This window comes from Mustela nigripes, chromosome 7 (genome assembly GCF_022355385.1).
Source record: "Mustela nigripes isolate SB6536 chromosome 7, MUSNIG.SB6536, whole genome shotgun sequence".
Lineage (NCBI taxonomy): Eukaryota > Metazoa > Chordata > Mammalia > Carnivora > Mustelidae > Mustela > Mustela nigripes.
Window position 1 is genome coordinate 62,945,554 of NC_081563.1, and position 16,048 is coordinate 62,961,601.

At 36.2% G+C, this 16,048-nt stretch overlaps 1 pseudogene; it reads right to left on the bottom strand.

Annotated features, from left to right (window-relative positions):
- Window positions 1–16,048, bottom strand: part of LOC132022359 (zinc finger CCHC-type and RNA-binding motif-containing protein 1-like) — a 34,319-nt pseudogene that overhangs the window by 5,038 nt on the left and 13,233 nt on the right.

Genomic DNA, 16,048 nt, shown 5'->3' on the forward strand with positions numbered 1-16,048 from the left:
CTATAAAACAGACTCTTAACTATTGGAAACAAGCTGAGGGTTGCTGGAAGGGATGGGGGCGTGTTAAATGGGTGATGGATATTAAGGAGAGTACTGGTTATGATGAGCACCGGGTGTTGTATGTAAAGTGATGAATCACTAAATTCTACTCCTGAAACTAATATTACACTGTACATTAGCTAACTGGAATTTAAATAAAAACTTTAAGCTAAAAAAGACTCTATTGTATGTATAGTCCACATTTTTTAAGTTCATTCACCTGTTGATAGCACTTGAGCAATTTTCATTCTTGGCTATTGCGAATAATGCTGCAACGAATGCAAATGAGAATGCAGATATCTCTGCAAGATCCCAATTTATATTCTTTTGAATATATACACAAAGGTAGAATTGCTGGATCATATGGTAGTTCTATCTGTAATTTTTTAAAGAACCTCCATACTGTTTTTCATGCCAGTTTCACCATTTTATATTTCCACCAAAAGTGTGCAAGGGTTCCCTTTCCTTTGCATCCTTATGAACACTTAACTAACTTTCGGTTTTTTGGTAATAGCCATCCTAGCAGGTGTGAGGTGATTATCTCATGTGGTTTTGATTTGCATTTCTCTGATGATTAGTGACGTTGAGCACCTTTTCATATATCTGTTGGCCATTTGTGTGTCTTCTATGGAAAAATTTTTATTCTAGTTCTTCATTCATTTTTAATTGGGTTATTTGTTTTTGTTTTTTTCTTTTTGCTATTGAGGTGTAGGACTTTCTTATATATTTTAGACATTAATTCCTTTTGAGGTATGTGGTTTGTAAATAAATACTGTTTCCCATTCTGTGGGTTGTCTTTTCATTCGTTTGATTGTTTGCTCTGCAGAAGCTTTTTAGTTTGATATAGTTCCACCTGTCTGTTTTAGCTTTTATTGCCGGTGCTTGGTTGTCATATCCAAGAAATCATTGCCAAGACCAACATCAGGGAACTTTTCTTTTGTGTTTACTTCTAGGAGTTTTATAAATTCAGATCTTATGTTTAAGTCTTTAATCTATTATGAATTGATTTTTTTTTTTTTTGGTTTGGTGTAAAATAGGGGTACAGTGTCAATTTTTTTGTATATGGATATCAAGTTTTCCCAACACCATTTGTTGAAAAGACTGTTCTTCCCCATTGTGTGTGTGTGGTTTTTTTTTTTTTTTTGTCCTATTGTGTATTTTTGGCATCCCTAGCATATAACTGTTGACCATATACTCATGGGTTTATTTCTGGCCTCTTTATTCCATTCCACTGGTCTTTATGCCAATGCCATATATACTTTTCTCAGTTATTGCAGATTTGTAGTATATTTTGAAATCAGAAAGTATGATGCCTCCAGCTTTGTTCTTACTCAAGGTCAGTTTGGCTACTCTGGACCTTGTGGTTCTATATGAACTATAGGATTGGTTGTTTTGTTTTTTTCTATGTTTATAAAAATATGGTTGGGATTTTGATGGGGATTGCATTGAATCTGTAGATTGCTTTGGGTTTTTTGAAAAATTTAACAATATTAAGTCTTCCAGTTTATGAATAGGAAATGTCTTTCCAGTGATTTGTGTCTTCTTTAATTTCTTTCATTGGTGTTTTTGTAGTTTTCAGTGTACAAGTTTTTCACCTCCTTGGTTAAGTTTATTTCTAAGCATTTTGCTTTTTGATGCTACTGAAAAAGAGATTGCTTTCTTACTTTCCTTTCTAGATAGTTTGTTGTCACGGTATAGAAATGCAATTGATTGTTTTAAGTTAACTTTATATCCTGCGACTTTACTGAATTCATGTACTAGATCTGTTTTTTAGTGGAGTCTCTATGTTTTTCTCTAATAAGATCATGTCATCTGCAAACAGAAATAATTTTACTTCTTCCTCTTTATTTTCTATTTATTTTTCTTGCCTAATCACCCTAGCTGACACTTTAGTACTATGTTGAATAAAAGTGGTGAGACTGGGCATCCTTGTCCCATTCTTGATCTTAAAGGAAAAGCTTTCAGCTTTCCACCATTGAGTATGAAGTTAACTGTGGGCTTATCATGGCTTAACGAAAGGGATGATGCTGGTAAAGAAAAAATGCTCCTGTTAACTATCTTAATGCAGCTGTTCTCAGTTTTGTGCTTTTCTGGGCTATTTCAACTTTCTAGCTAGATCTAGAAATCTCATGAAGGTATTGTGTCCATATATGGTTGGGGACAAGGGCTGAAAATCACTATTCTGCAATATTCCTGACATCACTTCTCCTACTACCACATATTTTTGGTTAGAAGCAAGTTACAAAGTCTGGCCAACATTCAAGGGAAGGAGAATTAGAGTTCACTTTTTAAAGGAAGAACTGTCAAAGAACTTGCAGATATGTTTTAAAACCACCACAAAAATAATGAACAAGTAAGGAAACAAATAAATAAATGAATGACACAGAGATGTATTTCAAGGATATATAACTAGAAGTGAATTGATGCATAAATGCATATGCATATTTCAAAAGTAAAAAAGATATTGCTCTTTTGTCCTCCAAAAGCACTGTTAGTACTCATGTAACCTCAAAGTCCTTAAATATTGGTTATTTTCCCCAAAGCTTAAGAACACTTGACACTAGAAAATCTGTTATATATATATATATATATATATATATATATATATATTCTATCCGATAGAGTAGAAACAATATATATTTTTAAAATTTTTATTTTACCTAGTTATTAGTGAGTTTAGTGTTTTGTGTTTATTGACCATATACATTCTGTGGTGAATTTCTTTTTAACATCTTTTGCTGTTTTAAATCTATTTACTTGCACTTGAATACATGTTTAAGAGGTCTTTATTTATGATGGATAGTAATCTGTTATTTATCACGAATGTTAAAATATTTCTTCTGGGTGAGTGTTTTTCCTTTAACTTCCCATTAAATTGTTATTTTGGAGTGCTTGGGTGTTGGTTAGATGTCCAACTCTTGACCTCACCTCAGGTCTTCATTTCAGGGTTATGAGTTCAAGGCCCATGCTGGGTTCCATGCTGGGCATGGAGCCTGCTTTTAAAAAAAGAAAAAAGTGTTGTTCTGTGCTATGTAGAAGTTTATTATATTTTAAATCTGCCAATGTTTTTCTTATATCGGCTTTATTTTAATAAGAAAAATATTTTTTAAATTGTCCAAAGATTTGGGATGCCTGGGTGGCTCAGTTGGTTAAGCAGCTGCCTTCGGCTCGGGTCATGATCCCAACGTCCTGGGATCGAGTCCCACATCGGGCTCCTTGCTCAGCAGGGAGCCTACTTCTCCCTCTGCCTCTGCCTGCCATTCTGTCTGCCTGTGCTTGCTCTCTCCCTCGCTCTCCCTCTGAAAACTAAATAAAATCTTTAAAAAAAAAATTGTCCAAAGATTTCTTTTCTGTAGTTCTATATAGCATGGGTTATGTCAAATTTTTTGTGTGTATGGCATAAGAGGACACTTTAGTTTTGTTTCAGATTCCTTTTAATGGTAGTTTTAAGACGATTTAGAGCCATAGAACACTTTTTTGTTTGTTTATTATGTTCAATTAACCAATACTTTGTTTGGAAAAAAACAAGACATAAATGAAACTTTGCCCCTAGGAAAGCTACAGTGGTTTGGGTCAGAGCTCTCTCTCCCCATTTTCCTTATATCCCACCCTTGCTGGCTTCTAGGAGGAAGGGAGGAGGGTGAACAGGGAGTCATACTGAACACATTTGGAAGCAAATAGAACTGGTTAAAGCAGTTGTTCATCCAGAGACTGGGACACATTTAAAGTTGAATAAATACTATTTTGTTAGTTTATGCATTTACACCAATACATTAGTATGACTTTACATACATGAAGAGATTTATGCACATTCATGTTTTGATTTAACATTTACAAGTTTTAAATATGGCCAGTATAAAGCAACTACTTATATTTTGAAAATAAGGGAACCTAGTTTATGAATCAATGAAATTCAAATTTTTTTCTAATAATAAACCATATGGCTCCAGGAGCCAGGCAATGCATTCTATGTCTTAAGAGACAATTCTTACATTCTAGATATTCACCCACTCAGTGTATAAATGAGTCATGAGCTGAGACAACAAGCATGTAGTTTCAGATGCCATGGTACGAACACTGTGCATGTATCATTCATATCCCAAATATATACACTGCAGGCACATATGGACACACACTGAGTAAATCACAAAGCTTTCCATCCTGTAAGTCTTTCTCTTTAGCCTGTGATGGATCTCATTATTAATTAAAGAATCATTTAGCTTGCATAATTGTCTTCTGCCATACATAATTCCAACCTTTCAATGTCTTTTCAAGTTGGCTTTTTAGACTAAATGCACTCCTTTGTCTTGGTGACATCATCATCACAGTCTGTAGATGGACAGACTCAGCAGTGGGGTGAGTAATATGTAAAAAGGCCATCTCTTTGTTCCCAATCATGGAACTTAACAAGGAGGTAACTTCATTTGTAAATTTTTTTGACTTTTTAGAATTAAGGTGCACCTAAGTTCCTACACTTTGCAGTAGAGAAACCCGGGCTTTCGACTGAAAAGAATGAACCAATTTGATGTTAGGTGTCCATTGTAATATATGGGCATTTCTGGATTTTGGAGCAAATTGATAATAAGACTTCAGAATGTCCAAAGTAGGAGCATCTGGATTTTTACAGCCAAGTATGCTTTGCTCACATCAAGCTTTTATCTTTATTTTTAATAAACTTAAAAATAAAATCTGGGCTAGCAAATAGTGGTTCTCAACATACAGTAAGTCAGATATTAAAATTCCTGGGGGCAGTCAAGGCATTATAATAAACATGTGGGAATATACACGTTTTTCTTCTGGAAAAGTAACAGGAGCATAATTTGAAATGGCCATTTTTGAGGGAGCATTGACACCATCTCTAAACTGGTTTGAGAGCATCAGGGGATGTCATGGTAGAACAGATCAGTGGGTCCGTCAAACTTGCTAGCTAAAGGGATGGTGATAGTTGAGAAGCATAATATTGGGAGTAAATTGTTTCCCTCTCTGTAATTAGCCTCAAATAAATGTTAGAAAGTACTCTCTCACACTTCCATATCTTTCTTTCACTGAAGCCATAATTTTACCTAATGTCTTCTCAATGAAGAATGTGCTTTATGACTCCTTGGCCTGTAGGAGTTTGCTACCTGCCGTGTAAAATTATACATCTCTCAAAATGCAAGGCAAGGTTTTTGTTTGTTTATTTGAATGTCTTGAGATTTGTGAATAAGTGTGTGCTAATGCACCAAATTCTCTTTAAGAACAGTATATGTTCCCTTTGGGTATTTTTTGAACATTGCTCAGTACTGAGTGGTCTCTGGCTGAAATGTTGGAATATTCCGGCAATTTGAATTGAAAACTTTTTCGGCATCATTTGTATAGTCATACTTTTTTTTAAAGATTTTATTTATTTATTTGACAGAAAGAGACCATAAGTAGGCACAGAGGCAGGCAGGGTTGGGAGGATGGGGAAGCCGGCTCCCAGTTGAGCAGAGAGCCTAACGCGAGGCTTGATCTCAGGACCCTAGGATCATGACTGATCTGAATGCAGAGGCTTTAACCCACTGGGCCATTCAGGAAGCCCTACTCATACCATTTGATAGGAAATATTTTAGAGTTCTATGATCAGTATCTCAGAGGAAACCTGGAAAGATGTTCTCCATTAAAATTAAGTAAATTAATAAGGCAATTTTATTAACTTTTATTAAGTTTTAAATATCTAAGACATATGCATTGTTCAAAAGTCACAAGATACAAAATAACACTGAGCTAATAGTTGTCATCTCTCTCTTTACTCCTTGGCCACCTATTACTCTATCTGGGCATGCATTTTGTCAGTTTCTTGACTATCATTCTGGATAGATCCCTACATAAATATTCTATACATTTCATGCATGTATTATATATTTTTTCACACAAATGTTTGCATGGTATAAACACTTTTCTACAACTTACTTTTATCATGATGTATTCTGGAAGCTTTCCATATGTATGCATGTAGAAACATCTCCTTTTTTCTTCTTAACTTACTAAGAGTATTCTATTGCACATATATATTGTAAGCTATTTTCAAAAATTACATTATTAGATAACCCTTCCTTTAATGGAAAGCCTGGGGAATTAAAAAAAAAAAAAGGATAAAATGAAACCTGCTTCTTGAAGACCAGATCATATCTATTCTTCAATGATAGTGACAGAATAATGATTTTATTCTATTTTGCTTTGTGAATAGAATTGTTATCTTTTTCACCTATCCAAATATTTTTCTGAATACATTCACATGGTTCAAATAAAAAAGTAAATAGAAAGAAAAATTTATCTCTAGGACAAATGGATAGCTACATGCCAAAGAATAAATTTGGACTCCCTACATCATGCCATATAGAAAAATTAACTCATTATGGATCATAGACCTAATACAAGAGCTAAAACTATAAAACCCTTAGAAGAAAATATAGAAGTGACTTTTATGATGTTGGATTAAGCAATGATATGCTATTTTATTATTAGCTATGATACCTTACCTATGATACCAAATCCACAAATTATAAAAGAGAAGACTGACAAGTGGAACTTCCTCAGAATTAAAATTTTTTTGCTTCAGAGAACACCATCAAGAAAGTGAGAAGGTAACCTACATACTGCGAGAAAATAGTTGTAAATAATGTACCTGATAAGAGACTTGTATACAGAATATATAATTGATGCTTACAAGCCAATAATAGAAAGGCAACCCAATGATAAAATAGGCAAAGGATTTGAATAGTCATTTATCCAAAGAAAATATATGAATGGCCAATAAACACATGAAAATATGCTCAACATCATTAGTCATTAGGGAAATGGAAATCAAAACCACTACGAGATACTACTTCATATTCACCTGAATGGTTGTTAATAAAAATGACATACAGTAACAAGTATTGAGGATGGGGGGAATTTGGAACCCTCATATACTCCTGAATATACTGACTATGAAATGATGCAGCTGCTTTGGAGAACAGGAGTTCCTCAAAACATTAAACAGAGAGTTACAGTATAACCCAAGTAATTCATCTGATGTCTTCTTATATATCCTCAAAATATTTCTTTTTTTTTTTTTTTTTAGATTTTATTTATTTATTTGACAGACAGAGATCACAAGTAGGCAGAGAGGCAGGCAGAGAGAGAGGGGGAAGTAGGCTCCCTGCTGAACAGAGAGCCTGATGCGGGGGCTGGATCCCAGGACCCTGAGATCATGACCAGAGCCAAAGGCAGAGGCTTAACCCACTGAGCCACCCAGGTGCTCCAAAATATTTCTTGTTATTAAATAGCTCGTAATTCTTTAGTCCCTCCCTAAGGAATCTCAAGTTCCAAAATTCCCATTAATCTCCAAGCCCTAAAAATTCTCTATACACCTGCCTTGGCATATACCTAAGAAAAATGAAACTATGTCCACAACATATTTTATACAAATGTCTTTAGTAGCATTACTTGTAATGGTTCAAAAGTGGAAACAACTCAAATGTTCATCAACTGGTGAACATATAAATGAAATCTGGTACATCCAGTGGGATTCATTGGAGTACCAGATTTAAATTTGGCAATATAAAGAAATGAAGCACTAATATATACTACAACATGCATGAACTTCAAAAGCATCATATGCTGAAATGAATTATTCACAAAACACCATATATTGAAAAAAAATTTTTAAATATTTTATTTATTTATTTGACAGACAGAGATCATAAGTAGGCAGAGAAGAAGGCAGAGAGAGAGTTCAGGCTCCCTGCTGAGCAGAGAGCCCAATGCAGGGCTTGATCCCAGGATTCTGGGATCATGACCTGAGCTGAAAGCAGAGGCTTTAACCCACTGAGCCACTCATGTGCCCTGAAAAAAGTCTTTTTAATGATGTCCAGAATTGGCAAATCTACAGAAACAAAAAGGAAACAACCTAAGTGTGCATCAGTGGATGTGTAAATAAAGAAAATGTAGCATATTTGCATAATGGCATACTATTCATCCATTAAAAAGAAGAAATGTGAAGTGTGTAAACCTGGTGATTCACAGACCTGTACCCCTGGGGATAAAAATATATGTTTATAAAAAATAAAAAATTAATTTAAAAATAAATAAATAAATAAAAATATAAAAAAAAAGAATTTAAATGATTCCTGAAATATCAATGTTACACAGATTTTATATTGTGAATAAAAAATAAAAATAAAAAGCTACTTGTAAAAAAAAAGAATTTAAATGATTCCTGAAATATCAATGTTACACAGATTTTATATTGTGAATAAAAAATAAAAATAAAAAGCTACTTGTAAAAAAAAAAAAGAAGAAGAAATGTTAGTCTTTGTGACAACATGGCTGGACATTGAGGGCATTATGGTAAGTGAAATAAGTCACAGAGAAAGACATATACTGTATGATATCACCTACATATGGAATCTAAAACACCCAAACTCACAGAAAGAGAGTAGATTGGTTTTTGCCAGAGACAGGCATGGGGTGTGTTGGAGGAATGGGTGAGGGTGATCAAAGTTATAAGTAATAAGATGACTAAGGCCTGGAGATGTAACATTCAGCATAATGGCTGTAGTAAATTATACTCTACTGCATTTTTGAAAGTTGCTAACAGAGTCCATCTTAAAAATTCTCAACATAAAAACTGTAACTATGTAAGGTGATGGATGTGTTAAAAAACCTTATTGTGGCAATCATTTCACAATATATACATATATCAAATCATCACATTGTACACCTTAAACTTACACAACCTTATACATCAATTATATCTCAATAAAGCTAAGAAAAAAGAGAAGTACTTGATTAACATGCAATTTTGGTTGGCAGTTGTTTTCTCTGAGCACGCTGAAGATGTTATCACACTGTGTTCTGGCTTTCCTTGTCACCGTTGAGAAGCTAGCTGTCAGTGCATCGGAAATTGAAGGTTCTAATGTTTTTTCTTGGTACTTTAGTACGTTTATGTGTTTCATGGTCTGCACTTTCATGTGTCTAGGTACTTATTTTTATGGTTAGGATTCATTTAGCTTCATGAATCTGAGAATTGGTACTTTTTAAAAAATAACTTCTGAAAAATTCTTAAGCACTATTCTTTTGAATATTACCTCAGTCCCCTTCTCTCTTCCTCCTTTTGGACACTTAATTAAACGTATATTAGAACTTTGTATTCCCCTATATTGATTCAACTTTTTAAATACTTTACATCTCTGCTTCTCTTCAGAGATATCTTCCAGCCCCCAAGTTTCTCTTTATATCTAATCAAATTTAAACCTACCTGTTGAGTTATATGTCTTTTTCTAGAAGTTGTTTGCTTCTTGTTCAAATACACTTTCACATTTTATAATCTTTACATTTTTAAAAATAATTTCAGTCTTTCTTTGCTTTCTTAGAATTTGATGACACATTTTTGTTTTATATTTGATTTCCAATTATTTACTGAATTCTTTATCTGATTATGTTGCCCACAATTTTAATGATTCTCACTCACAGTATCTTGTCTTGTGCATTTCGTACATATTTCTTGAAGCTTTATTTGTAGGGATTTATGAAGGCCTATATTAAATATGGGTTCCACTAGAAAAAAAAAAAAAAACTGTCCCATTTCTGCCACCAGCCTGGGATTTTTACCAAATTCTTCATGAACGTATGCATGAGTGCATGTGTGCATACATGTGTGTACATGTGTTTGACACCCCATGTAGTTTGAGTTTTTATTGACATAACCATGTCATAACTGGATCATGGTTATTAATTTTAAGAGAAGATACCCTCCAGCATCCCATGCAGAGTCTACAGATATGCAGTTTTATTTGTCTTCCTTTGGCAAGGATTGTGGGCTGGTGATGGCCTGGTCATTGGGATGTGTTTACTTGGGCTTTATATTACACTGGGTACGTATACTTTGGAGTTGTATGCAGAAGTGCCTTATATTATATTTCGCACTTATGGTGACCCCTGGGACTTTGTCTTCCCCATATCCTTAAACATCAAAAAAACCAACCGCCAGATATAGTCAGAACAGCACATGTTCTCAAGATAAAGACAGAATTGGGGCTACTTTCTTTGTTCCTCTTTTGTTCTGAGGATTACTAAGTTTTTACTAATGTTTTTACAAAATGAATGTAGACATCAATAATTTAGTTGTTTTAGCAAAAGTCACTCACAGTAACTGGTGCTCAAGAAATACTTATTGAAGAGATGAATGAATGATTTCTCAGGCCCTCCTATGTTAGATAGATGGTTCCTCCAAGCTGTCACAGGGAATGGTAGAGAACCAGATCCCTTTCCCAGAGAATATTTCTCTGTATCAATATCTTTTCTACAGGGCAGCACAGAACAAGAATTATGAAGGAAAAAGAAACCCTCTTTCCCATCTTGCCTTTGCTAAGAGAGAAACAAAGAAAGAAGGGACTAAGGAAGAGAAAAAGGAGGAGAGGAGGGAATGCATGGAATGCTTGGTGGCGGAACTGTGAATCGTAGGCTTCCCTAGTTAGGGTTTACTCATTCATGAGGATCTTTTACATTTCTCTTTCATATCTGGAACTATTGCCAATTCTTGTACAGATGTTCCTGCACATCTATGGCCATAAATGAATGTATTCTGACTCTCAAGGGTTTCCCAACCTCACGTTCTGATCTCATCCCGCATGCCAGTACTCCAATGGGCTGAAAGAGGAATCCAGAAGTTTACTGAAGAGAAGGTTAAACTGAAGATCGACCAGTAGAGGAAAATACTTCCTCTGAGTTCTCTAGAATCCATTTCATGGCCCTGCTACTTGTCTTTGAACTCTTTTTTCTCTAACTGCTCTTTTGCATTAGATCTTTCAAGAGAAATATGTTTATCCCTTCACCCTCTGGCCTGGCTGGTCTGAATCAGTGAAATCATTCCATGTCTCAGAGCCACATTAATAGAAACATGGCTGTGGATAGTCTGGTTCTTCCATAAGTCACCATGCTTTTAGAAGCACTTAATTATCTCCCAAGATGAATTATGTGACATCCTGTAATGGGACCTAAATATCAGGACCTGTGACCTTTCTCAAGGTGAGCACCATCTCCTCACTCCTTCCCTCTCTTCAAGCCAGCATCTTAACCTCTCCTAAGGACTGTGGAGCACTAATGTACACACCACACACTCCCAAAGATCAGAGCTTGACTGGTTTTTCATCCATGCATGTTTCCTGCAATGAAGGAACGCCTTGCAAGAGCCCTCTTGGGCAGAAATGGCAAGATTTCTGGAGACACGAAAAGGCTCATTAATGGCTGCCATTAACAAGTAGAGCACAAGAGGTGAGTTGATGGAATATGGCCTCCTTGCTTAATGGAAGCTGGTGACTGACACTGTCCACAGGAGAAATGAGAGTGTTAAGTGGATGTCTAGAATATGGACCGCTCCACAAACTGAGTGGTACTAAAGGCCAGTTTGCTGCCATCGTGTTTGCAGGAAGACTTTCTTGTTTGTGCGTTCTCGTGTACATGGACTACAGCATGGACTTTGCTAGCAGATACTGCCCCATTTTGCAAAAAGGACTTTCCTTGGGCCATCGACGTGGGTGGGCCCTCTCCACAATGAATCACAGCACCGGACTTCCTCCTGACATCACACTTCAATCAAAAACTTTTTGCACAAAATGTCACTTTCAAAGTTGCGGTTTGGGGAGAAAAAAAAAAGTGTCTTTATAAAAAATTCATGGCCACAATGATCTGATAATGCAGTGTTCTGATACCAGCAGATGTTTTGTCTAACATGTTCCCTGAAGCTGTACTCTGTGCCTTCATATCTTTCATTTCCAGTTGCTATCTGCTGACTGTGGGATGTCATGTACGTACCCTATAGCTATGCGCGGCAATTCGCATCTAACACCACCGCGCGTAATGAGCTTCACAAGATGCTTGTCGCAGTAACTCCGTACTTCCCTAACCATATGGAACACAACACTCTAAAGCCCATAGACACTTTTTTTTATTACAGTTCAGATCCTTAAAACATAATCTGTGTGATGTCTAGTGAATGTGCGTGAAGAGCGCTGAAAACAAAGTTAACACTTGTTCACATCATCTGTTACAAATGTCCAATTTGGGACAATAAATTTCCTCGGAACCTGTTCTTTTGCTGACTCGTTGCTTTATCTTTTTTCCTCTTTCTCTCACGTCGTTTTTTTTATGAACTATGCATATGTATTAAATGGGATTTGTTGTCCCTAGATACCAATTTGCATAAAGTACAAGCCATCATTGGTTGGAGAGAAGCAAATTACTTCTCCGGCAAGATCACACTTTTTTTTTTTTTTTTTTTTAATTTTAACAAACCGCAGGCAGAGGCTGTTAACAGCACTTAGCCAGATATGCAAAGTATCACTTTTCTCAAAAGCAGCTTGATCAATGAGGGGGAAGAGAAAAAAAGTGAGAGGTGATATTATTCAATTAAGTCCCCTATGAAGCTGACCTGAAACAGAAATGCCATACCTGTTCGGCCACCTGTCCACCTGCCGGTAAGATGAGCCTCTGCGTTTCCCCTTCGGTTCAGATCAGGTATTCAAGTCTTGAGGGGGAAAAACATCAAGAGACTAAGTTAGCAAAGAAGTGAGACCAACTCAGCAGCTTTTAAAAATAAAACTAATCTCGCAGTTTTATTCTCTGCTTTTCAGAAAACTCACCGGTTTGGGTTTATTTTTTTTTCGAGTTACTCTTGCCATTCTTTCCTTTGTGGCTTGATAATCGAGCAACTCTCTGTCAACAGTTCTGCTTATAATTGCTGACTCAAAATGTCTTGTAAACTGCAAGTAGGACCCGCACCCCCCCACCCAACCCCACCTCTGCCTGTCACTGAAGGCAGCTTTTCTCTAACACACGAGGGAAGAAGTGTGGAACGTTTTGGATGGGGCCCCAGCATCCAGGTCCACACCAGTCTGCGGCTCACTCTTCCCACTGCTCTTGTCGTGTACACCTGTGACAACTTGGCAATTGCCTGGGTGATATCGCAGAGACTTGCAAATTCCAGCTTGTCCCTCTGCTAAGTAGAGCTGTGCTAGTTTTTGCTAAATAAGGAAACAAACAGCTCTCTCAGCCAAGAATCTCAGACGACGTATGGGGGGTGGAAGTTGGGAACCTTAGAAACAGCTGGGAATAAATGACACTCTCCAACTTTTGACAAACTTGCCATAGAAAACTTCAGGAGACTGTGGTCTGACTTAGATGCACATTTCAGTTAAGTTTCAGTTCCAAGGGCTTTGATATATGTTATAGAATAACTGAATTTTTAAGATGAGTTTAAATCATTCCATCCAGCCTCCGTGTAAGTGTTTTACAGGTAACAAATATATGTTCTAGTCACTGTGATCCCTAAAAATAAACGAGGAATTTTTAGTAAAGTCTGCTTCCCCTTTTAGGAAGGGGTACTCCATTATTCATTGAAGAGAAACAAAGAGACTGAAATATGTTATTTACCCGCATTGTTTTGTCCGGAGGCCAAGCAAAGATAGAAACAATTGAGTGAGAAGCCAACTTAGTGATAAAAGGGTGTATGCTACTACCCATGATATCTCTGGTGAAGACAAAGAAATGACCAAAATTTACCATTCAGGAGTCAGAGACTTTGTGAGTGAGAGTGCATATGAGTGTGTATGTGTTTCCCCTCACCCCGGTGTTCCTAGTGCCTAGAAAACTGGTACTTACGAAGTGCTCAATACCTGTTTGTTAAATGAATTAATAAATGGCCGAGTTGTGAATTAATGGACACATAACGGAAGTAGGCTGTGCACAAGAAACTATTAATATCACTAGAGTAAAAGATCAATGAAAGTCCTGTCATATACGATACCCTACTCTGAATTCCATCTTAGAGACATTTTGGAGTGCCTGGATTGTTCTAGGAAATAAACAAGCATTGCTTACAGAGTCTGGGAGGTAATGGTTATGGAAATTGTATGATTTTGGAATAGAAACAAACAAAATGATTCCACTTACTAATGCAGTGAACTTCGGTAAGTTACTTAATCTCTTTGAGCTTTAGTTTCTTCTACTCTGAGATAGGAAAAAAAAACAAAACTGTGGCACAGGGATGTTTTGATGATTAAATGAGATTAATCAATATCAAATTCCTAATACATAGAAACACTCACCGACTGTTGGGTTCCTTTTTATTTCTCTGCCCCTAAGAACTTACAATCTAATTCTACTTTCTGAAATGAACACACTAAATATATCTCCTATAGAAGAAGATCTTGGAAGATTTGGAGAGGAACACAGAACTACTTCTGAGAAGAAAAATGCACAAAAGAAGGAGCTTTTTGTGCCCTGTCCTGTCTCTTGCCTGTGCACATGCTGTTCTACCTGCCTGCAACACCTTCCTTTCTTCTATTCACCTAACCAAATTGTATTCAATTATCCAATTTCTAAGCCCTCAGGGCTTAGGAAACAGGATTTCAGAGCTCATAGTGGGCTTACGCATTGTTTGTTAAACCTCAAAACATAAATATTTCTGTTTTACTGTGTTCTATCGGTTGTCTTTTGTTGTATAACAAATAACCTTAAAACATAGTATTTTGGAACAGCAGTTGTTTCTCATAGTCAGTGGGTTAGCTGGATGGTTTCCCCGCTGGGTTAGCCTAGATCCACTCACAAAATTGCATTTAGCTGGAGTGTTGGCTGGGTTGAAAACTCTAAGAACTTTGTCTGGAGCCTCTTGGTTCTTCTTCATGTGGTCTCTTCCCCTCCAGTAGGCAAGATGGATTTCCTTCTATGGCAGAAAGGTGACCATGGAAACAATATGGCCTTGTTAAGGACAAAGCTCCAGAACGTACACAAAGTCATGTCTGCCCCATTTTATTGGGCAAAATAGGCCACAAGGCCAGTTCATATTCAAAGAGGTCAAGAAGGAGATTCTGCCACTGGGTGGGAGATTTGTCAATGCTACACCACAAAAAGTTGTACATACTGAAATTGGAGGTATTTGTGGCCATTAAATAATCAACCTCAGGTACTCCTTGCTTTGATATTGAGGATTTGCATCAAAAATTCTTTTTATCTCTGACCCCCATTTTGAAGGCCTATCCTGATAAACTGTCTAGCTTCAAAAGACCTTTTGGGCACCAAGTCCCTATTTCTAGGTTTTGCATATTTAAAGCCATTAATTGCACTCTTCTAAACAAAGGATTGTCAAATCGTGTTTCATACTTTCCTTCTTACTACAAGGGGAAGGAACAATAGATTATGTTCATGCTGTGTCATATTTTGATATGCTACCTTTCAATAAAGCCTGCCTTAAAAGGAAGAAAGATCTCAACCTAACTTAATACCTCAGGAACTAGAAAAAGAACAACAAACTAAACCCAAAGTCAACTGAAGGAAGGAGACAATAAGTATCAGAGATAAAATAAAGCAGAGAATGAAAACACAATAGAAAAAAACAAACCAACAAAACTTTTTTTTTTAAATAAAATCAGCAAACTTTTAGTTAGACTAAGAAAAAAGAGAGAAGATTCTGATAAATTATATCAGAAATGAAAAAGGAGACATTACAACGGATGTCTCAGAAACAAAAAGGATTACAAAGGACTATTAGAGTAATGATTTGCAAACAAATTGGATAACCTAGAAGAAATGGACAAATTTCTAGAAGCACACAAGTAACCAACACTGAATCTAGAAGAACCAGAAAACCCCAAATACACCACTCATAAATAAGATTGAAGTAATAAAAATCTCCACAAAAAAGAAAAGCTCAGAACCAGATGGCTTCACGGATGAATTCTACCAAACATTCAAAGAAAAATTGATCTAATCCTCTCAAATGCTTCCAGAGAATGGAAGTAGAGGGAATACTCTTAAACTAATTTTATGAAGCTAGCATCACCCTGATACCTAAACCAAACAAAGACACCACCGAAAAGAAAATTACAGGCCAACATCTCTGATGAACAAAGATACAAAAATACTTAATAAAATGCTAGCAAACTGATATGCAGAGTCAATACAATCCCTGTTAAAATTCTGATGGCATTTTTGAAGAAGTGGAAAAAGC